We start from the raw sequence: 26496 nt of genomic DNA on the forward strand, positions 1-26496 counted from the left end.
GCTCTTTATCAAGATAAATCCCTCTATGTGTATCATTGATCCTGTCTGTCTGATATCTTCTAACTGATTATCCCATCTATCATTCCTATTCTTTCTCTAATTTTAAATCTCTTCTTGTCTACCAACTGCTGCCATGCTACTTACCAAAACACCTATGCTTCCTCCATCATTTGAAGCCCTGTTCAGGCTATCATCCTTGATTTTTCCTCTCTTCTCTTACTAAATTCCTTGAGAAAGCTATTGTCAATGAATATCATCACTAATCTGCCTTGATTGCATTTCTCCCTTACCCTGCTCAATCTCTTTGACTCCTGTCTTAGTGAGTCTTAGCTCAATTTTCCATCTTGAGGAATGTAACTAAAAGCATTTTCCACATTTAAAACTAGGCTTTGGTACCTATCTAGATGCCTGATAAAGATTAAGGATTCTAAGTCTTTATTCTATGAACTTATTTTGATGATTGTTCTTTGATATATTTGGTTCCTTTTATAAGCCCATTGTAAGAAAATATTTATTTCTTGTATTTAGTAAATAATTACTGTATTAAGACCAATGTTTTTCTCTTTTTTTCTTCCCCATCCAGAAACCAAGTGTGAGAAAATCTTAGGCAGATATTTATTCAGCCCAAGATTTAATCAGACAATAAAATAAATTCTAACTTTAGGCTCATGAGTACTTTCTTGTTTGCTCAGACTGATCTGGTAAATGTGAATCCTCAATTTTGTCAGAGAGGTGATAAGGAAATTGATGTCTTTTTGACCAAGATTTGAGTGACCTATCACCCCCAAGACCTTCATTTTAATATAGATTACCTCCCATAGTGTTAAACAATTAAAGTTGATTAGCAGCATTAAGGAACATCTATTCTCCAAAAGGCATATGAACTGTGAGCCCACCACCATAAGAGGTCTTTGTTCTAAAAGTGACAACTAAATGATCATCTTTTTATTAATAACATGCTGATCTTATTAAAAATTATCAAATTGCCCATGAACTATGTCTCATATTTTTAAAATCATCATTGTGCATTTGATTTTTTTTTGGCTTTAAAAAAAGACTTTGCAAAATCATCCATAATTTTCATAAGAAGAGTCTATCATACAAAAAAAAAAGGCATAAGAATTTTTGGTGTAATTAATATTGGGAGCCTCATTCACTGTATATGAGAGGGGCAGTGGTAGACCACAAGTGTGCCTTTTTCTTGATGATTTCATAGTTTCCAGCTGTGACAGATGCAGAAAGAGCCTGGCCTTTTGAATTAAAAGGAGAAGGGTTTTGAGCCAAGGAAGCAGCCCCAGACCTTGTATCTCCCTGAGTGATTGAAAGACGAGCCAGGAACTTCTGGTTATGTGAACCTAAAAGAGCCAAGAACTGTGAGTGGGTTCTGCCTGAGTGTTTGCATGAGACTGAAGAGTGACAGATACATAAAGGGGGAGGAAGATTTTTCAGCCAGGGTAGTGCCTTGGGGACAAGGACTGAAAGCAAGGGTGATTTCAGAGTGGATTTGGGTGTTTGGGAAAGTTTGAAATAGTTGTCAGATCCAAGAAGGATTATGAAATAAGGACAGAAACAGTGTGCAAAGAAAATCCCATTTCTAGAATTGTGGCAATTTCCCTCTGTTCCCCTCATTCTTTCTTCATCCGCCACTCCCTTTCCTAGGATGTAACACTTCAGAGGGAACTACTCTGAAAGGTTCTGTGATCTAACTCTGTCTAGAAGAGTTAGTAAACCCTAAGTTTCTGATTACTTTTTAAGGTTTCCACAGGAAAGAATTCAAAGCAGATGGAAACCTGGGAGGCGATAGGTCATCACCTAAGGCAGACTGATTAATCTTTATCCAAAGATACTGCCTTCATGTCTATCCCTTTAATAGCATTGAAACAACTGAACCTAGAACCTATTTAACTTCAATAACTAAATAATATAGCAAGCTCCTAGATTTCTTCAGTGTCCTGAGAAAGCTCCTCTACCCCTACCTAATATGATCTTTGAGGTTAAGTTTATGTCCCAGGGTCTCTGTCTACATGCCAACTAAATATGTCTTTTAATAATTTACTTTGAAATCATAATTTGTGATGCTGATCCAGATGTTAAAATTCAGAGTTGTGTTGATGGAGATGAGACTCTTGCCCCAGTCTATATATCTCTTTTCACATTTATTTATTTATTTATTTTTGTTAAATCTTTTTTATTTTTCAAAACATTCATAGACAATTCTTCCACATTAGTCCTTGCCAAACTTTGTGTTCCAATTCCCTCCTTCCCCATCACCTTCCCCTAGATGGCAAGTAGTCAAATATATGTTAAACATGGTAGAAATATGTGTTAAATCTTATATACGCATACATATTTATACAGTTATCATGCACAAGGAAAATCAAATCAAACCAGAAAAAAATGAGAAACAAATAAAATGCAAGTAAGCAACCACAAAAGAATGGAAATGCTATGTTGTGAACTACATTCAGTTCCCATAGTTCTCTCTCTGGGTGTATATGGCTCTCTTCAACACTGAACAATTGGAACTGGTTTGAATCATCTCATTGTTGAAGAGAGCCATATCCATCAGAATTGATCATTGTATAGTCTTCTTGTTGCCATGTATAATGATCTCCTGGGTCTGCTGATTTCACTTAGCATCACTTCATATAAGTCTCTCCAGGCTTCTCTAAAATCATCCTTCTGATTGTTTCTTATAGAATAATAATATTTCAAAGAATTCATATACCATAATTTATTCAGCCATTCTCCAGTTGATGGGTCTCCAGTTGATGGGCAACCACTCAGTTTCTAGTTTCTTGCTACTACAAAAAGGGCTGCCATGAAGAGTCCCTTTCCCTCCTTTAAGCTCTCTTTGTAATATAAGCCCATTAGAAACACTGCTGGATCAAAGGGTATGCAAAATTTGATAACTTTTTGAAGCTAGTTCCAAATTTCTTGCACCAGTTTTGAGTGAATCTTGACTAAACTGTTGTCTACCAAAGTAACTTCCTAGATTATTTTATAAAGGAACTTTTATTTTGACTTGTGGGAGTCAGAAGGGATTAAAATAGCATAACTAGGAAACAAATTTTAAAAATCCTACTTTTAAAGGGCTAGGATGATGAGTTTAGATCTGTAAGGAATCTCAAAGGCCTCTAACCCTAAATTTCCTTATTTTTAGAAATGAAGAAACTGAGGCTAAAACATTTAATGACTTGCCCATGGTCCAGCAGCTAATAAGCAATAGAGAAATTTGAGCACAGATCTTCTGATAAATCAGTATTTCTCAGTCTACCCAACTGTGCTGAGGTAATGGAGAAGCAATAGAATTGAGAGTTGCTTCTATGCATGCCATGTATCCCTTTTACTTTTATTTTATAAAACTATTGTAGCCAGTAAAGATGCTATTTAGCATAAAACACACAATTCATTTTCACTTGTACAATAAACTTCCCTAACATATTTTGGCTGAAAATATTATTACATATTTTAGTGATATTTTTTGTCTAAGAACATTTCACCAGAGTTTAAATAACTGGGTATTACAATTAAAGAATTTTATATGGTTCCTTTTCCAAAGTAATATATTAAATACTATAGAAATACATTCTTCTATAAGCATATTACATGAGAAAATGAGATTTCAGAGTTGTAGTAGTATTGCATAATAATAAACAGAATGGTTCTTTCCCACAAAATTTATTCCTGGGAAAATCAATAAGAAAATATTTGTATTCCAGTGAAACCAAAAGAAGGAAAGATTATATTTAGGTATAAATTAGATTTGGGTGATAGCTGGAGAGCTAGGAGGAACTTTAGGAGGTCCTCTGCCCTACTCTTTCATTTAATAGATAAGGAAACTGCGGCCAGAAGGGACTTGACCAAGGCCACAGAAGAAGGAAACAGCAGCACTAACCTTAGCACAACCTGGCTTTCTGCCTTCAGACATCACCCTTCTCCTACTGAACAGCATTGTAAGCCATGTACAATCAAAGAACAAAAACCAAACTGGGCTTTTCCAGGATAGAGAACGGTAGTCATCAGGAATGTTACCATGTGCATTTAGGCGGAAATGATCCTGAATGTATTCCAATATCAATAGGATCATTGATTTTGAGCTAACAGAGGCTTTAGAGCCATTTAGTGTCACTCATTTTATAATAAGGAAAGTAAATGGATTGGATTTAGGATCATAGAATCAGGGCATCTGAGATCAGCTTAGTCCAAACCTTTTAGATGAGGAAATTAAAGTAGAGAAATGGTAATTTTTGCCCAGGATTCCACAGCTAGTGAATGTGGATTTGATAGGATTTGATGCCATGTCTTCTGATTCCAAATCCTATTCTGTCCACTGCACCAGTAGATACTGGACCTTAATCCAGGGATTCCTTCCATTTGTTCAGATTGCTTTCCATTTTGTGTGTATCTAGCCATTCTATTCAAGTCTTGCTTGGGGTTTTATGGTTATTTTACTTATGATTTTGTGTGTGTATATATGTTCCTATCATATCTTTCTTTAATCTCATTCCTTAGAAGAAGCACGGTACAATGTGTATTTCTGATGGGGATTGGGGAGGAGGAATATTGTTGTCATTTCAATCATGCCTTCAATTATCAAGTTTTCATGACTTCACTTGATATTTTTAGCAAAAATAATAGAGTAGTTTGCCATTTCCTTCTCCAAATACATTTGCGGTTGAAGAAACTGAGGCATACAATTAAGTGACTTACCCAGGATCACACAGCTACTAAATGTCAGAGGCTAGATTTAAACTCAGGCTGGTACTCTCTCCACTGCGCTGTCCAGCTGCCCCTATGATAGAATATCCATGTTTAAATTTTACATCTGACACAATATCTATGGAATCTTTAGAGTCATTTAATCTTTTGGGCACCAATTTCATGACTTACCATATGATGAATTGGAATTACATAGTCTCTGAGGTCTCTTCAAGCTTGGGAGTTGTTATCTTATAAATACTAATTACTCAAGGGAATTCCTTATTTTTAATATATTAGTATGTGGTTACATTTCCTATGCTCTTCTTCCCTCTGATCAGTTTTACTTTTTTGAGAGTACCATGTGCCATGACTGCCAGCAGTAAAAAGTATCAGTAGGAACATCTTTGAGAAAAGTTTTGAATCCTTAAGAGAATTCAGCCACTGTCCTCTTCTTCAGTTCTGAGCCCAGCCCCATGCCCATTTTGAGTATCTATCTAAAACACACAGAGAGATTAATAAATTTCATAGGTTGTGAATCCAACTGCATACTCTAATCAGTGCAATAGACAATTTTTAAAATTTGACATTTGTTTATTCATCAATTTATTCATTTATTTTTCATGCTTACAGTCTATCATAGTCATGGAACATAGTAAGAACTTAATAAATACTCATCAGATTAAAAAGAAATTTTAAAATTTTTCTCCCTCCCTTAGATAGCAAGTAAAATATGTTTAAAAAAACACACATGGAGTTCCACTATGCATATTTCCACATTTATCATGCTGCACAAGAAAAATAAGATCAAAAAGGAAAAACAAAGAAAGAAAAAAATCAAGCAAACAACAGCAAAAAAAAAGTGAAAATGCTATGCTGTGCTTTATTCAGTCCTCACAATCCTCTTTCTGGATGCTGGATTACTGAATTGAAATGAAGGCTGCTCCCAAGAACATAGAGACCCCAAGAAAACTAGCAGAGAACATTATAGTTTTGTTTGCAGAAACCCTTTTAATTTAATGGAATCAAAACTATCCATTTTGCATTTTATAATGTTCTCTAGCTCTTCTTTGGCCATAAATTCCTTGCTTCTCCACATATCTGAAAGGTAGATTATTTCTTGTTCTCTTCATTTGTTACAGTATTACCCTTTACATTTAAATCATGAACCCATTTTGACCTTTCTTGGTATAGGACGTTAGGTGTTGGTTTCTTCCATACTATTTTCCAATTTTCCCAGCAAATTTTGTCAAATAGTTTTTATCCTAGAAGCTGGAATCTTTGGGTTTATTAAACTCTAGCTGACTATAGTCATTGACTATTATGTTTTGAACCTAACCTATTCCACTTATCAACTGCTCTGTTTCTTAGCCAGTACTAAATAGTTTACATGGCTGCTACTTTATAATATAGTTTTAGGTCTGGTATTACTAAGCCACCTTCTTTTGCATTTTTTTTCATTAGTTCTTGTGAAATTCTTGATCTTTTATTCTTCCAGATGAATTTTGTTATTATTTTTTCTAACTCTGTAATGTAATTTCTTGGCAGTTTGGTATGGCACTGAGTAAGTAGATTAATTTAGGTAGAATTTTTATTTATATTATATTAGATAGCCTACCTCAGAGCATTTGATATTTTTCCACTTGTTTAGCTCTAACTTTATTTATGTGGAAAATGTTTTGTTATTGTATTCATATAGTTAACTGGCTTTGTCTTGACAGGTAGATTCCCAAATATTTTACATTATTTACAATTATTTTAAAAGAAAATTCTCTTTATATGTCTTGCTGCTGTACTTTTCTGGTAACATATAGAAATGCTGATGTTTTACATGGATTTATTTTTTATCCTGCAACTTTGCAGGATATTTATTATCCTGATTATATATTATGATTGCTGATGGTTTTAGATAGATGTTACTGATCATTTTAAGGAAAATCCATTTATTCCTATGCTCTCTTTTGTTTTTAATAAGATTGGGTCTTAGATTTTGTCAAATGCTTTTTATGTGCCTGTTGGTATAAACATGTAATTCCCATTAGTTTGGTTATTGATATAGTCAATTATACTAATAGTTTTTCTAATATTGAATCAGTCCTGTATTCCAGTATAAATTCCACTTGGTCATAATGTATCATCCTAGTGATAATTTACTTTAATCTCTTTGATAATATTTTATTTAAGATTTTTGCATCAATATTCATTAGGAAATTTGATTTATAATTTTCTTTTTCTGCTTTGACTCTTCCTGGTTTAGGTATCAGCATCATATCTTTGTAGGACTCCTTCTTTCCCTACTTTTCCAAACAGTTTACACAGTATTGAAATCTATTGTTCCTTAAATGTTAGATCGATTGAGACAGACCTTTTCTGAGGTTCTTCCAAGGTATCTTCTGGAAATTTGTTACATTCCAAATATTTGTGGTTTTATTACTCCACAATTCGTTCAGAGACTTGATCTGGTGTTGATTCTGAGGGAAACCAGGAAAAGCTCAGGCAACATCCTATCTACTTTCTGTCATCTTAACTTCATCTTTGATATTTGTCATTACTATGGCTACAATAAGATTAAAATAGCTCTGTGTATATAGTTTATGACCCCTTCTATGATTACAGAGGGTTTATGTCATTTTCTTCATCAAGGTCTTCCCTGTTACTTCCCCATACCTTCCAATATTTTCCCTATTCTCTGTTATCTGGGAGTTGAGATTGCCGAATGGCTGAACGTTGAACAGGAAAGCTGCCTTTCCTAGATACAATATATGTGTGCAGAACCAAACTGTTCTCTTGTTGCACAGGGAGAATTGGATTCAGAAGGTATAAATAACCCGGGAAGAAAAACAAACATGCAAGCAGTTTATATTTATTTCCCAGTGTTCTTTCTTTGGGTGTAGCTGCTTCTGTCCATCTTTGATCAATTGAAACTGAGTTAGATCTCTTTGTCAAAGAGATCCACTTCCATCAGAATACATCCTCAAACAGTATCGTCGTTGAGGTATATAATGATCTCCTGGTTCTGCTCATTTCACTTAGCATCAGTTCATGTAAGTCTCTCCAGTCCTCTCTGTATTCATTCTGCTGGTCATTTCTTACAGAACAATAATATTCCATAACATTCATATACCACAATTTACTCAGCCATTCTCCAATTGATGGGCATCCATTCATTTACCAGCTTCTAGCCACTACAAACAGGGCTGCCACAAACATGTTGGCACATACAGGTCCCTTTCCTTTCTTTAGTATCTCTTTGAGGTATAAGCCCAGTAGAAACACTGCTGGATCAAAGGGTATGCACAGTTTGATAACTTTTTGAGCATAGTTCCAAATTGCTCTCCAGAATGGCTGGATGTGTTCACAATTCCACCAACAATGTATCAGTGTCCCTGTTTTCTCCCATCCCCTCCAACATTCCCCATTATCTTTTCCTGTCATTCTAGCCAATCTGATAGGTGTGTAGTGGTATCTCAGAGTTGTCTTAATTTGCATTTCTCTGATTAATAATGATTTGGAGCATATTTTCATATGGCTATAAATAGTTTTAATTTCTTCATCTGAGAATTGTCTCTTCATATCCTTTGACCATTTATCAATTGGAAAATGGCTTGATTTCTTATAAATTAGAGTCAGTTCTCTATATATTTTGGAAATGAGGCCTTTATCAGAACCTTTGACTGTAAAAATGTTTTCCCAGTTTATTGTTTCCCTTCTAATTTTGTCTGCATTTGTTTTGTTTGTACAAAAATTTTTCAATTTGATATAATCAAAATTTTCTATTTTGTGGTCAATAGTGATCTCTAGTTCTTCTTTGGTAATAAATTCCTCCTTGTTCCACAGGTCTGAGAGGTAAACTATCCTATGCTCTTCCAATTTATTTATCATCTCATTCTTTATGCCTAGGTCATGAACCCATTTTGACCTTATCTTGGTGTACGGTGTTAAGTGTGGGTCAATGCCTAGTTTCTGCCATACTAATTTCCAATTTTCCCAGCAATTTTTGTCAAATAATGCATTCTTATCTCAAAAACTGGGATCTTTGGGTAAGCTGCCATTGTTCTATGAATTTTGGCAGAACCATGATTCAAAAAGATTTTCACCAGTTGCAATGTTGGTCCAAAACAAGATTTATTTTAAGAGATAAAATCCTGCATTTAACCTTAGTATTTTGACTTCCTTGTTCTTATTTTTAATTGTTTATTTTAAATTTTATATTTTTATTAAAAAAGAATAAGAAAAACAGAAAAGGAATACAAAACAAAATATTGCACATTGTCATTGTAATGTAAAAATATAAAAACAGAACATCATGGAGTATTCAAAATATATAATAACAAATTGCCAGTTAAAGAATTTATATGTATTAGTAGAAGAAATTACATTCATGAGTCTCCATCTTTTACTTTATTGTAAATTGCTCTTTTGTTCTCTACTGCAGACCTTTATTCTCCCCACCCCCTTCACACCTCCACTAAGCCCAAGCAGGTTATTGATAATTAAGGATATATTTAGGTATACATATGTAGTTATATATATATGTGTGTGTGTGTGTGTGTGTGTGTGTGTGTGTGTGTGTGCAGACACACCCCCTGCCATTCCCTCCACATACACAAATACACATATGGTTTCTATCCCTACTAATTCTTCTTAGTAGAAGCAGAAGTAGATCCTTACCTTCTCTTCTTCCTCACACTTTGCTTCTCCACCTTTCCATCCCTTTCCATTTATTTCTTTTTTATAGATTTTGGAGAGTGTTATACCCTTCATAATATATATAAGTAGTGTTGCCTATTTAACCCATTCTTGTGTGAGTAGGTTTTTAGAACTATAAGCCCTCCTGCCTCCCTCTAATGACTTTAGTTTATTCTTCCTCTGTACCTCATTTGAATGACATAATTACTATTTTTAACTTCACTCTGTTCCGATCATTTTTTTTTTTGCGCTGCTCTATTGTTGATGCCAAACTTAAGTGTAAATATACATTTCCCATATAAAACAAACCATAAACAATTTATCCATGTTGAATTCCTTGAAACTGATCTTTGATATTGGCTCTATTTGAATTGTTTCTTTCTCCTTATTTCTTGCAAAATTTTCTCTTTGATTTTGGATTTTTGAAACTTGACAATAATGTTCCTATGTATTTTCCACAAAAGATTTCATTAAGGTGGTGATTGCTGGATTTTTTTTTCATATTTCTATTTTCTCCTTCTGTCTATCATTCCAGGACAATTTTCTTGCATTATTTCTTGTATTATTGTGTCAAGATACTTTTTTTTTTGGTCACAAATTCCACACACCAATTGTTCTTAGATATGTCCTCCAGATCTATCATTTTTCTTATAAGATGTTCTATTTTTTCTATTCCATTCTGTTCTATATTTTTTTTATTCTTTATAGTCTGTATTGTTATTTCTTGATCTCTAAAGCCTCACTAGCTTTTCCTTATCAAAGTCTCGTTTTCAAAGAGTTGTTTTCATCTTTGAGACTCTGTATCTCATTTTCTGGTTATTTGACTTCAAAAAAAGTAATCTTTTTTTGAGTGGATTTTATTTTCTGTTTTAGTTTTTCCTGATTCCTTTCACCCAGAGCCATGGCTTGGCAGCATAGCTGGGCCTGGTATTCCTAATCAGCCGAGATTCCCTCAGTTTTCCCAGATTCAGGCCAAGACTCTACATACAGTCCAGAAAGTGAAATTTTCTGTGTTTCTTGCTGAGGTTCCAGCCATACCCAACCAGACCCAGGGCTCCCCATTTGGTGTTTCTGCAGCGCTATCCCAGAGGTGTCTGCACTTCACGTGGATTAATCCAAGGGGTCTCTCTTCAGATTTTATTGGGTTATATGAGAAGGACCCCTGTTATGCGGCAAGTCTTCTTGAGTTTTCACCAGTCTATGTTTGCTCTGAGGAGCAAATTTGTTCTATTTGTGGGGTAAATAGGGAGAGCTTGAAATTTACAGCCTATTCCACCATCTTGCCAAAATTTTCTCTTAGATTTGTCTTCTAAAAACAATAGCAGATAAGATCAAACTGAGTTTATTCTTTACTGGACAGATACCATCTCTGGTGTTATATTCAAATTGGTCACCATATTTTATAGGAAATAATTTCTATAGAAATAATTAAGAAAACCTTGTTACATAATAAATGTGGAACCATCTAAACAAAATAAGGAGAAATAATGACTTAGGGGGAGGATCATAGATTTCTTCAGATATCTTAAAGGCTGTCTGGTTTAAAAAAAAAAAAAGAAAGAAAGAAAGAAAAAGAAAAAACATCCCATGTACTAGATAAGCTGTAACTTCCGAGAGAAGAACAAAGATCAATCTATGAATAGTACTATTTGATTTCAAATTGTAAGGTAGAATTTTGTAATATATTTCGGAACTCTATCTACCTAAATGCAATGGTTTGTCACAAAGAAAAATGCTCAGAGATCAGATGCCCATCTGTCAGAGTATGTTATGTAATGAATTTCCAAATTTATTTTCCATGTGCCATGAGCCCCTTTGCCCCTACTCTTAGTCATCTCCTCTTACTGAGATGCCATCTGTTGCTATCTTCTCCTTTCCTCTTGTTTCACATGGCAAAATCGCTTTGCTGTATACCAAGGTGTTATGGGCCAAAACTCTGAATTTGAAGCAAAGGATTCTTACAAAGTACTAAGTCAGTGGAACTGATAGAGACAATAGTTATCTAATTTAGCACGGTTCAGGATGATTGATTTAATCCTACAAGGAGATGCTTGCTATGGACCAGAACTTGAAACAAGTTACTAAGTGGAATTGAGGAGACAGTGGTTAAATCTAGTTTAGCATTGATTTAATCCTACAACAAATAATGGTTTCCTAGTGATGTAATGATTGGTGTATACTCGGTGTGGGGCATATAAGCTAAAAGCTCTCAGAACCAGAAAGGATAAGCGCACTAGAAGTTCTCGAAGTCTGAGACAGATTCATTCCATCGTCCACCTTTGTGGTGGCTGGAGGTTGAAGCACAAACCTTTGGAGTTGGGGAGATTCAGAAGCCAGAGAAGGCAGGCGAGAGCTCAAGCTTTGGGAACTAAGGAAAGAGATGGGCTTCCTGAAAAATTAGCCAAGCCCCAAGTGAAGGAGAATAGACTTTGAAGGAGACAATAAAGGATTTGGACTTCAACCCCTGACTACTCATATGGTGATTACTGAACTGAAATGAAGGCTGCTCTCAGAGACCCAAGAAAACCTCAAGAGAGAACATTACATTTTAGAGAGAACATGACACCAAGGCTTATCCATCTACTTACTCAAGCCATCCCACTCTATTTTTTTCTCCTCTAATAAATTTCTCCCTCTGTCACCCCCCCACTCTTTCAATTATTTTCAATATTTCTCTGTCTACTGCCTCATTCCTTATTACCTATACACATACTAATTTCTCCCTCAATATTGGAAAACAAAACAAAACAAAACACCTTCACTCGATCCCTCCATTTTTGCTATTGGACTACAATTGTACTGTTAATCCTCCGTCCTTTATAGTTAAACTCTTCCAAAAGAGCATCTTCAATAAAGGCCCCTACTTTCTTTTCTCTCACTCTTGCTCTTAACCCCTTCCAGCTTTATATATCCAACTTTGATTTTACCAAACTGCTCTTTCCAAAGTTACTAATGATCTCTTAGTTGTCAAATCTAATGATCATTTCTCTAACTTTATTGTTTTTAATAACTGTATTCCTTGACACTATTGATCATTCTCCTCTTTGATACTCTCTTCTGGTTTTCAGGAGACTAATCTCTCTCGGTTCTTTTTTTTTTTTTTTTTTTTTTACATCTAACTCCCTATTACATACTCTTCCAGCCAGTGATACAGTCCTTTTGACTTTGAAGGAATAAGATATTCCATCTCATAGTTTCAGACATTTTCTCTGGCTATTCATAAAGTCTGAAAGACCATCCTTTCTCCAATGTGACTACTTAGCTCTCTGACTATCTTCAAGTATTAATTAAAATCCCATCTTTTACAGGACATCTTCTAGTACATCATAATTCTAGTGTTGTCCTGTTAAATATTTCTTTTTTATCAACTTCCTTTAGGTGTATTCATTTTCATATTGGTTCCCCCATTAGATTGCCAACACCTTAAGAGCAGAGACTGTCTTATGCCTGTTTTCATATCCTCAGTACAGTGCTTGGCATATAATAAAAGTATATTTAATGATTAATTTAGAATTTGTGCTAATGACCTTTAAGACCCCTTTCCAAATCAAAGTTTCTCTGAATCTGTTGTGGACACATAAAAAATATATGCACACAGAGTGATACAGTTTAAAGAGTGAACTTGCTAATTTTTATATATACACACCAACCCTGTAATCTAATTCAAATACTATGGATCAAATTATAAAGTCATATGTGGAAGGGAATTTACATATTACCTATTCTGTCATGGTCTGTTCAGCAGATAAGTAGACTGAGCCCCAGAATTGTGGTTTGCTACTCATCCGACAGCAAATTTATTATTTGAAATATTTAATTCCATTTAACAAATTGAGATTCTGTTAGATGATAAGGGAATCCCTTTCATTAAAGCCCTTATAATCTCATAAGGAAGTTACATTATATTTTATTTGGTTTTTTTTACATAAATATATTAGATCATTAAGGTGGTGAAGTAGAGAGAGTGAGGAGAACCAGAGTTCAAGTTTGGGGTCAGAAATGACACTAGTTGAGTGAACTTGGAAAAGTCATTTAACACTGATTGTCTCACCAAAAAAAGGAAAATAAAGTATATGTATACATATTTATGCATGTATACATATACATACATAGATACAAACATGTATTCCAAATAGTTGAAATCATGATGTATCAGAATATTTTGAATAATAGTCCTGATTCTAGCACAGTATCTTTATATCAATATATCTATATCTATCTATAATATATATGAAGATATATATATATCAAGATAGCTATATTTATAAATCTAGAGATATGGATAAATACTACAGATATATCTATAGATAGATATCTATGTATCTATATATACACACATAGAAAGAGGGAGGGAGGAAGAAAGGAAGGGAGAGGAGATATAGATAGATATAGTAAATATAAATTATGATTTAGGGTTATATCTATATCAATATTTATATAGTTAGTAATAGATAGAATGGCAGAACTAAGGAAGCAAAGTTACTATGCTGAACATGGGACTACTACTCAAAATAAACTTATGGATCATGATTTCAGTTATGTAGAAAATCTCACAGATGTCACTCACATCCTAGCTGTAACACTCAGCCAAATGGTGGGCACATAATAAATGCTTAGTTTGCTGAATGCCCAGCTGGTGTTAATTCTGCACATGCCCTTCTTTATGTTTACTACAAGGGGACTCACTTGACACCCTGGGGATCTTCCAGACTTTCTTCTGACACCAGGGAAATGCTAACCTATTTATTTAATTATTATTTTAATTATTTGCCAATTGCCAATAAACATTGCCTTCAAACACCCTTTCTAAAACATTAATTTAAAAGATTGAAAAATTACTCCAGCAGAATTCAAAGGAATTAGTGTTAAATGAAAATAACGAGGCTAGAAGATGCTTTAAAATCACAATCTAAACATTACTTTCCAGGAGTGCCCTCAAAACTTTTAATTAACTTAGTAGTTATTCTTCATTTTTTTTTCCTCGAGTTCTCCAGAATGTCCATATTCCAGTGGAAATACCATACTATTTATAATGTTGATTTATTAAAATGCATTCATTACCCAAATGTCTCTAGGGTTGTGTACAAACACATAAATGACACTATTAAATCAAATTAAGCCCAGTAGGTAAGAGAATAAATCCCCTCATTAAAGATACAACATCTGTTTTTTAGGTGTTCCTCTGTGTACATATACCCCGAATACCTATAGAGCTGTAAAGTTTGTCAAACATCTGCTTTAGAACATTGCTTTCTATCAGCTTAAATTTAATTCAGCCAAAAAAAAAAAAAAAGTCATGGAACTTGTTTTCTCATGGCAAATTTCATCTACCCTTCCTCTCTATATCTCTATCATTTCCCTCCCACCCCAATATCCTCAGTTATTCATAAACATGAAATAGTAATCCTAAAAATATATATATTAAAGGTACCATGTTTTATATCCCATTCTTCCTTCTGTACAGGGAGAAAACATCAAACTTAAATTAAAGTTATGCAAAAAATTATATGAGAAGAAACTTGGAGAAGGTAGATACACAGTAAGTCCTGCCTTCAAGTCTTACCTGTGACTTAGACTGGCTAATTGATCCTAAGGATACCACTTTACAGCACAGCTGCTCAGGCAATTCTCTGTGTTAATCAAGTCAATCAATTATTAAGACCTACTGTATGTCAGGCATTTTACTGAGTACTTATACAAAACAAAAGTGGCAGAACAAACCTGTAACCTCTGCCTTGCTTTCCATGTTATCAGGTATCTCTAGTTTTGTTTCTTACCGTGTTAACAGATGAACTTTTATAAAAGCCTAGTGTTATCCTTCCTCATTTTGAATAATATAAATGATTCAGTAGTGCTAAATAGTGAATATATGTGCATATATATACATAATATATACATATGTTTTTGTAAATAGCTTTATTGATAAGTACAGTCTTTATATCTTTGTTAGTATCATTATTTTGGGTTAAGTTTATTAATCTTCCCCCTGAGAATAGGATTTAGAATTGTTTGTGTGTTTTTATGTATGCATGTACATACATATGTGTATACACAAATACACATGTGCATATATATACACAGCCATATATACATATATGCATGCAATCACATCTGCATTGTGTGAATATATGCATGTATATACACATGTATACTATTATTTTCTCATTTACTTCCTGGGATTGATGGGAAGACTAAATATTATTATCACTTCTAATTTGCAAATAAGTGTTTGAGTGATTTTCTGAGGATCATAGTAAATATATGTAGTAAATATATGAAGTCTATGAATATTTGAAATCTGATTTTCCTGCCTCTAAATCTAGTATTATATCCACAGTATCACCTAACTGTCCACCTAGTAGGTCCTTGTTAAATAATTAACAAATATTCTGTTATTTTATTCAATATTTTCACCCTAAGAGCACTTAAGAAGGTTTTATTCTCTTTTCCCATTAAAAAAAATCATAGATAAAATATCCATACAAATATACATAGCCCTGTGTCACCTGGATTCATAGATAAGACCTTCTACATCTTTCTTCTTAGCCAATCTTGAGTATATCAAGGAATATTCAACTCTCTTCCCTCAACAAATTACTGTACTCAGATCCCATAAATCTGGAAGCAAAGAAATCAAATATCACCTTTCTCTTGACCAATCATTCTGGAATTCCTGAAAAGGGGGGATCCAAGATTGGGAATTTTTTTTTACCCTCCCAAAAAGGGCGTATGTGTGTGAACTTGGAAATAACTTTTGAAGCTACCACACTATCCCTTCAGTTCTTCAGTTTGCAAAATTGAAACCCTGCAGAGTCCCACTGCCATCTTCAGTCAGATGCAATGTGTAGCTTTCAAGAAATCTTTGGACAAATAAGATTTGGGACATTGGTTGCCTTGTGCCTGTGTATTGCTAACCAGGTTTTCCCCAAAATCACTCTTTAGAGAAGAATTTGCCACCAAATTCACCACACAAAAAGGAGAAATGGATCAGTTCTCTTCAACTCACCCCCCAGTCCAGATGTGCAACAAAGTGGACCCAATTAGACAGAAATCAAATAGTCTCTGCCATTAAGTTAATATTACCAAAGGGTAAATATGCCCTCACATTATTGCAGAAGTCCAGGTCTGAGCTAAAGAGGGACTAGACCAGAGCAATGACTGTGTCAATAGGCTTAAAGAGCCTGTTTATCAGAGATTTGGGAAATATGGAAATGAGAAGATTTGACAACAGATTGGAGTTAATGTGAGACCATATTCATGAATAACTTTGAGGAAATCTGAATGGCCAGAAAGAAGGTAATCCTTTCAATAGCAAGAGGGAACTTCAGATGGTGGGAGAGTTTATGGGGATAGGAATGAGTTTTATTTAAGACATGCTGATTTTGAGATACCTATAGGACATTCAGTTCAAGATGTCCAAAAGGTAGTTGTAATGCAAAACTAAAACTCAGAAAGGGAGTTAGGATTGGATATATGGCTCTGAAAGGCAGCTGGATGGCTCAGTGGATAGAGTATTAGATTTGAAATCAGGCAAATTCCTTTTCCTGAGTTCAAATGTGATTTCAAACAGTTACTAGTTGTGTAATTCTAAGTAAGTCATTTCACTCTGTCTCAATTTCCTCATGTATAAAGTGAGCTAAGAAGGAAATGGCAAACTACTGCAAGACTCTAAATGGGGTCCCAAAGAGTTGCACATGATGAAAACAAATAAAAAACAGATACTCTAATTCTAAAACTTATGTGTTTATGAGTTGATGTGATAATTAAATGAGGTAGCTAGAAGGGAGAAAAAGAAGACCCAGAACAAGCATGAACTGGATGGAGTCTAGCAAAGGAGACTGAGATGTGAGAGATCAGTGTTATAAAAATAAAGACTGAAGAAAATATCCCAGAGAAGAGGTTAATCAACTGTTTCAACTCCTGAAAATAGGATAAGTACCATGAGACTGAGGAAAGGACATTAGAATGAGAAACTAAAAGATCACTGGAGATTTGGAAAAGAATAATTTGACTTGTATTTTGAGGACAGAAGTCAGAAGGTGTAGCATATTATTAGAGATACTGAAACAGAGACATAGGGCTTAGACTACTTTCTTAAGGGGGTTAACCATGATGGAGAGGAAAAATATAAAATGATAGCTAAGGAAGATGGCTAAAAATAAATGAAGAATTTTATTTTTAAGTTTAAAAAATACATGAAAGAGGAATATCCATACCTATAAGGATTAGGAGAAAAACAAAAGGGTAAAGGGTTGATAAGTAATTTGAGTGGGTATGATAGAAGTGGTAATCTACTGAGGATGTTGAGTTGGAACATAACTGTTGAATGGAGAAGTATTTGTCTTGGCAAAAAGAAGGTCCACCTCTTCCATCAAAGATAAGATTAAAAAAGGATATAGTTTAAGGAAGATGATAAGGGAAAAAGAACAAACTCAATGAATGTAATCCAATTTTTTCTTAAAGCAGGGACCAGAAACTTCAACTAAAAGGATAGTGATAGGATTCACACAGGAGGACAAAGAAAGGATGAAAAGGATTGGGATATTTACTGTGGTTAGTTGATAAATGGAAAAGGAACAAATAAGAGGATTGGTGTTATGGGCCAGAACTTGGCCAGAAACAAGGTACTAAGTGGAATTGAGGAGACAATGGTTAAATCTAGTTTAGCATCAGTTTAATCCTACAACAAATAATGGTTTCCTAATGATATAATGATTGGTATATACTCAGTATGGGGCATATAAGCAAGAACTCTCAGAACCAGAAAGAACACGCACACTAGAAGTTCTCGAAGGCTGAGACAGATTCATTCCATTGTACGCCTTTGTGGTGGCTGGAGACTGAAGCACAAACCCTTGGATTCGAGGAGATTCAGAAGCCAGAGAAGGCAGGCAGGAGCTCAAACTCCCAGAAGCAAGGAGAGAGAAAGGCTTCTAAGAAAACTAGCCAAGCCCCAAGTGAGACAATAAATCAATGAATGAATGAATGAATGAATGAATGAATGAACGAACAAATAAACAAATAAATGAATGAATGAATGAATGAATAAATAAATAAATAAATAAATGGATGGATGGATAAATAAATAAATAAAATAAATCACTTGTGGTGATTTATTCTGACTGAAACGAAGGCTGCTCCCAAGACCCCCAGAGAACCCCAAGAAAACTCAAAGGAGAATATTACAGATTGGTTTGTACAATTCTGACTAGGTAACAAAAGTTTACAGTGAATCCCGTTAGCATGTTTTTTTGTTCTCTAGCTTCTTTCAGTAACTTGTGAATAGTAGCAAATGTGGCAATTGTTGCTCCTAAATATTAGGCTGAGGATTGGTAGAGCATGACTGAGGAGAGAAAAATAGGTCAAGTGTTTTGAATGTTCTGTGTACTATGGTCTTAAATCAATTCTTAAAGATAGGGAAATGGAGGAGAGTGTGACCAGTGCAGAAGTGATGGCCTGGGAAAACTACAAATCTGGTAGTTCATATTTTAGATGGTGAATTTTAGCTCCCTTCATTAGTTTCTATTGCTGGATTAATCTTAGTGATACTTAATTAAACCTAGGATCACCCTGATGGGAAGTTGGTGACAAATATAATTATATCCATTTCACATTGGAGAAAAATGACCTTGAAGTTAATTTACCTTTTCAAGATTGTTGGGAGATGAGGTATTTCCAGGAATAGAAATCGAGAAGCAAATGAATGAATGACAAACATTATTAAACAATTGCTATGTGGGTGCTAGGAATAAAGACAGAGAAGTAAGGCATTCTCTACACTCAAAGAGTTCACATTAGAATGGAAGAGGCAATACTTATGCAAAGTCCAGATGGCAAGATCCCATAGTCCTTAGGGAATGTGGTAAAGTAGAAGCTTTGTGTTTTATTTAATATTATTCATACTGATCAAATTATTAAATAATTAATTAATTAGTTTCTGATGTTGGGCTCTTTGACAAGGCCAAGGACTTTTATGAGGAGAATTATAAAGCATTTGACATTGACCAAATTAATGGGTTTGTTATGTGTGGTAACTTTGAGGCCTGGACTGGAGTCAGAACTGGGAATCTAGGATTAACTGGTTCTCAGATTCTTCATAGAAGTTACTTTTCCCATATAATAAATGCAAGCAGGGGGCTACAAGCTGAACTTCCCCAACTGGGGAGGGGGTGTTGCCAAAACCAAATATCTTGACCTTAAATTAAATGCCCATGGTGGAAACGGGTCAGAAGTAGATGCTAAAAGTGGCAAAGAAGATAGGTCCCTTCTTCACATAAGAAAAATCACTCCTGGTCTAACCATGCCTTCATTCCAGAGGTAGTAAAATTAATCATGAAGTGACTTGGTGAGTTCTCCATCACTGGTCTTCTTTCACATGGTCTCACAATTTTATTAGCCAGGGAGTCTAGAACACTCACTTAGATGACACGTGTCTCTGAAGCAACCATTATGGAAAGATTACAACCTCTTTATGAGAGTGAAGTGAACGATTATGACCAGTCATCAGGAGAGCAAGGACTGATTTCTACTTTTGCAATTGCTTAATGTTTTGGTGGTGGTTGTAATTTACTCCATATGCCTCTCTATTACCTTTGATTTTAGAGGTAACTGAGCTGTGTCTTCATTTATGCTCATTCCCATATGCCAACAGCATTTAAATCTGCTCTTGTTTCACTGCATGATGTGAGTTACATTGAGAGGGAACTGAAAAATATTTTCTAAGTAGGAAGAAAATTTTGTAGCTATGTGATTAGCAACTAATAAAGGCTGATTTGGTTCATTACTAGGTTTCTGTGAAGCCATTTTAAAGGAATCTTTAAAAAAAAACTTCTAACCATCAATCTAGAATGCTAATCATCTTGTAATATTTTAAAGTTATATTTGATGAATAAATTTGAAGAATTAGCCAAGAATTTTAAGTCTCATCTCAAAGCAATGAATCCTAAATATATAAATCTAGTCATATCTACATTGTAGTCTAGTTATAAGGATCAAGCCATCACCTGCATGTCTGTATTTTCTTACTATATAAACTCCTTGATAGTAGGAGGTTTTTTTTTTTTTTTTCATTTTCTCTTTGTATCCCTGGCAGGGATAAAAAGGCCAGGTTCTGGTCTATTTGATGAATTTTTAGAGATTTAATAATCACATCAACTAATTGTTCTTTCCAAATCTCAAACTTGACTCATGATTTTCCCAATCTAATTCTTACCCTTCACTCAAATTTCTCCAATACTTTTTTTTCAATAAATATGAATTTAGTCTTTCTAATTTTCTTTCTCAGCCTCTCAAATAGGGGAGAGAGAGATGAAAAACAAAAGACTTATGTAGCCAGATAAAATAAATTCTTTTGTTGATCCTGTCTTCTGGAATCATGATTGATCCTCGTGATGATCAAAGTTTTGAAGTCTTCCAAAATTGTTTTTGTTTACAATGTGTTTATATGTTAAATTGTTATCTTAGTTCTACTCACTTCCTACTGAATAAGTTTAAACACTCCCCAGCTTTCTCTGAAATTGTCACTTTTGTCATTTTTTTCACCTGACTTTTAAAAAGAGTGTTTCTGTAATTGCTATTTTCAAGTATATGAAGCGCTTATATAGATTATAAATTAGATTGATTCTCCATGAATTAAAGAGTAAAGTCTGGATCAGGGTAGGGACAGAAAGACCAACTTAATATTGATGCCATAGGAAAAATGCTAGGCAGGAATGGAAGGTGGGGATGTCACAATGGGAGCTGTCCAAAATTACAAATAGTTGCTCTCGTTGTTAGAGAATACCTCATTAGAGATTTCAAGCTGAGAAATTCAAACATTTCTCACAAGTAATGTTGTAGTGCTGGATACTGAGGTGGTTCGATGGATAGAGGGCAAGATCTGCAGTCAGGGAGACCCGAGTTCAAATTTGGTCTCAGACACTAGTTGTATGACCCAAGGCAAATCATTTAACTCAGTTTGCCTCAGTTTCTTCATGTGTAAAATGAGCTAGAGAATGAAATAGCAAACCACTTCATCATCTTGGCCAAGAAAACATCCAATTGACTATGACTGAAATGACACACCAATAATAACAAATGTTACATTGGAGATTCTTCTTTGTTATATATGGGCCAGCATATATAGCCTCTTAAATCTCTTAACTCTGCAAATCAATGATTCTTTTTTATATATAATCCTAATACAATTGATTCTGCCTTAGTTTGCCCTTCTCCAGGCAGCTAAGTGATGTAGTGCACAAAGTATTAGATCAGTCCTCAGAACAGCTTGAGTTCAAATCTAGCATCAGATGTTGTGAAAGACCTGAGACAGTCCCAAAATCTCTGTGTGCTTCTGCTTTCTTAGTAGCAAAATAGGATTGTTATAAGGATCAACCAATGTAATATTTGTTAAATGTTTAACATGCTTGGCACGGAGTTGTTGCTTTGCTGTGGTTATTGCTGTTTATCTTATTTCAATATATATGCTTATCAAAAAATTAGAGTAGTTGCCCATCAATTTGGGAATGGCTGACAAAGTTGTGATATATGAAGATAATGGAATATTTTGTTCTGTAAAAATGATGAACAAGCTGATTTTAGAAAAAACCTAGAAAGATTTACATGAACTGATGCTGAGCAAAACAAGCAATTTTTTGATAATACAATGATAAATTATAAAAGATTTGGTTCTTCTCAGTGGTTCAGTAATCCAAGGCAATCCCAAGAAACTTTGGATAGAAAATGCCAACTGTATCTAAAAATAGAACTTTGGAGATTGAATGTAAATCCATACATGCTATGTTTACTTTTTTTCCCCTCTCTCACAGTTTTTCCCTTTTGTTCTTATTTTTCTCTCCCAACAATATTCATAAAGAAATATGTATTTTAACAAGTTGATATAAATATATAACCAGAAAAAATAAAACAATTAATAAAAAAATACATGCTTATTCCTTTCTCCCTACCTTTTTTCTTTTCCTACTTAATTAAATGTGTCTTGTTTTTGAAACTTGGATAATTATATCTCCATGTCTCCATATTCATTTTGTTAACAAGTCTTATTTTTTCAATTTCAACAGCATCACTCATCTATCCCTTTTTATCCACTGATATGGTCTATTCTCTGTTTCAGACTCTTATTATTATTTTCTATACTCACCTTGTCACTCTGCTAATCCAGTCTCTCTCCTGTTCAGTCTTTCCTTCTCAAATGAAATTGCAAGATCCCAATCCCTAAGACAGATTTTGACCTGTTACTTCATCTACTAAAACAACACATCAGCCTCCCCTAAAACACACACTTTATGAAACCAGAGCAATGTACAGAGTACCAGCAATATCTGAAGATAGTCAACTGTGAGTGACTTAGTAACTCTTGTTCAATACAATAATTTACCATAACTCCAAAGAGGGCAATACTCTCCACTTCCAAATAGAAAACTGATGTACTCAGAGTGCAAACTTCATTTTTCTTGGTATTTTTCTCAGAGCATAGTAAATCTGGACACATATTTACATGGCTTTATATGTATAATAGGTATCATAATCCTTGTTTTCTCAAAGGGATGGAAAAAGCATAAAGATTTGAATTGAAAATAAAAATAAAATATTAAAAATAAATCTTTATCAGCTTCCAATTGCTTCTCACATAATTATCAAGAGCCATTTATTGGACTAAAAATTCTTTCTGAATTTCAAAAAGCCACTTTCCCAGTTCTGTGAAGTCTCAATGCCTTGAATTTTTGCTCTGCCAGGAATGCCTCTGTATTTTCAAGGCGTAGTTCAGTACCACTTTGATCAACCCAGATGGTAGTATCTCTTTATCTCTCTGCCAACCCAGATAATACAGCAAGGTAGCATAGGATTGTGGATACAAAGGTTTTTTAAAATCTGGAAGATCTGAATCTAATCCAGGGCTAGTGTTCAATGTTATATAATGATATATGTGTGTACACATACACACACACACACACACACACACACACACACACACACACACACAAAGAAAGAGAGAGAAAGATTTCCTTCTTATCTTTGCCTTTTTAAAACACTGGTTCCCTTCAAATGACCATAAAATGAACCTCCTTCTCATTTTAGAGAAACTGAGTCACAAGGAAATTTATTTGAAGTGATAAATCTAGAGTCTCACAACTAATAAAAGTCTGAGGCAATATTTGAACACAGGTCTCATTGAGTCCAAACTTAGTGTGGTAGTTATTTTCCCATCTTGTATCTTACAGCAAAATCCTACAATATCCAGGACTCCATAGCAGACTCCAATCCAAATACTAAACTGACCCAAACCTACTTAGTTTCTCAGAGTAGATGAGATTTGTTGTGTTTAGGTTGCTACGAACAATGGCAAGGAGTGACTTGAAGACTCAGCTGACCTGCCAAATTTCCCAGAGTACTTAGTTCTATCTTTGCACATGTAATGGTAGCCTGGCTCTTTGTTGAAAATGACTTCAATGACTTTTCTCCTGTACTCTCATACCTTTCTATAGGCTAAGATTCTATTCTCATGTAGAATTCTCTCTCTAGCTATTTATTCTCTTGGACCCTCCCCTTCTGAAAGAATGACTTTCCTTTCATATCAGGGTACTCAATAATCAATACTATTCTTAATGCCAACTTATCCTAGCACATGCTCAGTCTTTCCTGCTCACTGGCTTGCCTAGAGAAACCTTGCTGAATACATAATTCCTGACCTGGGAAGTTGTAAAAAAAAAAAAAAATTGATGACTGTTCATTTCTAAATGCTAGGGATGGATGGTGTTGTGGCAAAATTCTACTGTTCTTCCCCAATTCTCCCTAGAACTGTATTATGGCAGTAACTGATGCAATTGATTAATAGTTTTATCATATATTCTGGCTTTAGAGCCATAGATAATTTTAATCACAGAATAACAATACACTTTTCAGAAAGACAGCATCCTGGGAGATGTCAGATTTAGAAATGTGGATTAAGCACTTTAGGAGAGAGAGAAAAAGGGTAGAGGAGGAAGAGAAGAAGGAAGAATTACTAAGACATTAGTGATATATTTCAGCGTTTATAAGAATATAGCTTGAGGGTATTAATATCCTTCATGGCACTCTTACAGGTTGACAAGGCCTCTGTTCCCATCTCTTTTGGATCTCTCAGAGCTTCTTGGTCTCCTTTTCCCATTAAGACCAAAGAGTGGAGTGGAATGTCGGTCAAACCAGGCCGTTCACCAGTCATAGGTCAGAACCAAACTTTCCAGCATGAGGTGGATTAGAAGGAAAACACTGGGGGATTTCTAACCATTTCCATCTGCAGCTCTGGGGGGGTTTCAGCTTCCAGGATAAGCTCCTCACCGTGCTGCTAACTCAGCCTTGGATACTCAACAGTTCCAATTTCTCATCACTTTCCCCCCTCTTTTTGGAGGGCTCTCAGGAGGCAGGACTTCTCTCAAAGCTTTTCCTTATACAGGGCAAGATTCAGACTTTCCATCTGCAGCTTTACTACATTTAAACACTACAGAGCAAGATATCCTCAGTGTTGTCCCCCTCCCCACCCCAACTTTCTAGTTTCATTTTGTATGTTATCTTCCCCCATTAAATTATAAGCTCTAGACACTACAGAACAAGATATCCTCAGTGTTGCCCTCTTCCCCATCCCAATTTTCTGGTTTCCTATTGTATGTTATCTTCTCCCATTAAATTATAATCTTTTTAAGGACAGGAACTGTTTTATATTATTTGTATCCTCGGTGATTAGTATTGTTCCTGAAAAATAATTGATGCTTAAGAAATGGTGATTAAATTATTGCAATGAATTGAAGATTTGTCTGAAATTGGCAAATCTTTTTTTCTAGAATCCTTATCTCCTGGACCATACTTTCAGGGGATATAGACAAAGAGATTATTACATATACATTTATTTTTATCTGTGTACAAGTTATTTTCCCAAGTAAAATTAGAGCTCATCAAAAGGAGGGACTTTTCCCTTTCTTTTTACTCTTTGTAATCCTCTAACATAAGCATAGTTATCAGCACTTAAATACACTGGACTCCTAAATGTCTCTGGAGGAGAGAATGAGACTTTTTTATAGCTTTTTATTTACAAGATATATGCATAGGTAATTTCTCAGCATTGACAGTTGCAAATCCTTTTGTTCCAACTTTTTCCCTCCTTCCCCCTATCCCTTCCCCCAGATGGCAGCTTGACCAATACATGTTAAATATGTTAAAGTATAAGTTATATACAATATATGTATACATGTCCAAACAGTTAATTTGCTGTACAAAAAGAGTCAGAGCCTGTGAAGGAAATCAAAAATGTAGGTGGACAAAAATAGAGGGATTGGGAATTCTATGTAGTGGGTTCATAGTCATCTCCCAGAGTTCTTTCCCTGGGTGTAGCTGGTTCAATTCATTACTGCTCTATTGGAGCTGATTTGGTTCATCTTCATTGTTGAAGTGGGCCACGTCCATCAGAATTGATCATCATATAGTACTGTTGTTGAAGCTCATTTCACTCAGCATTAGTTCATGTAAATCTCTCCAGGCCTTTCTGAAATTATCCTGCTGGTCATTTCTTACAGAACAATAATATTCCATAATATTCATATGCCACAATTTATTCAGCCATTCTCCAATTGATGAGCATACACTCAGTTTCCAGCTCTGGCCACTACAAAGAGGGCTGCCACAAACAGAGAGTGAGACTTTCACTACTCTGCCTCACTGAAATCCAATTAACTTGCAAGGCAAGACATCATTCTCCAGATGAACAACAGCAAACACCCTTTAAGTCATATATTTAACCTAGACCCTGGAGAGCTGTGTCTTGAGTCAGGAAAACCTGAGTTCAAATTTGACCTCAAACACTTACCTGTTATGAAAGCCTGAGCAAGTCACTTAACCTTATTTGCCTTTGTTTCTTCATCCATAAAATGAGCTGGAGAAGAAAATGGCAAATCACTCCAGTATCTTTGATAAGAAAATTCCAGATTAAGGTCGCTAAAAATCAAAACAAGGGAAACAACTGAACAACAAAACAATAACAGCAACTGATCCTGTGATTTCATTGGTATCAGGAATTTCCAGATGGGGAAACTCTTTCAGTTAATTTAATTTAGTATCTTCTATATCATTTATAGTATT

At 34.8% G+C, this 26496-nt stretch overlaps 1 protein-coding gene across 2 annotated transcripts in view; it reads left to right on the plus strand.

The window, feature by feature from the left end:
• Positions 1–26496, plus strand: part of CTNNA3 (catenin alpha 3) — a 1962241-nt gene that overhangs the window by 1751956 nt on the left and 183789 nt on the right. The window lies entirely within an intron of this gene.

Source organism: Antechinus flavipes, chromosome 2, assembly GCF_016432865.1.
Source record: "Antechinus flavipes isolate AdamAnt ecotype Samford, QLD, Australia chromosome 2, AdamAnt_v2, whole genome shotgun sequence".
Classification (NCBI taxonomy): domain Eukaryota; kingdom Metazoa; phylum Chordata; class Mammalia; order Dasyuromorphia; family Dasyuridae; genus Antechinus; species Antechinus flavipes.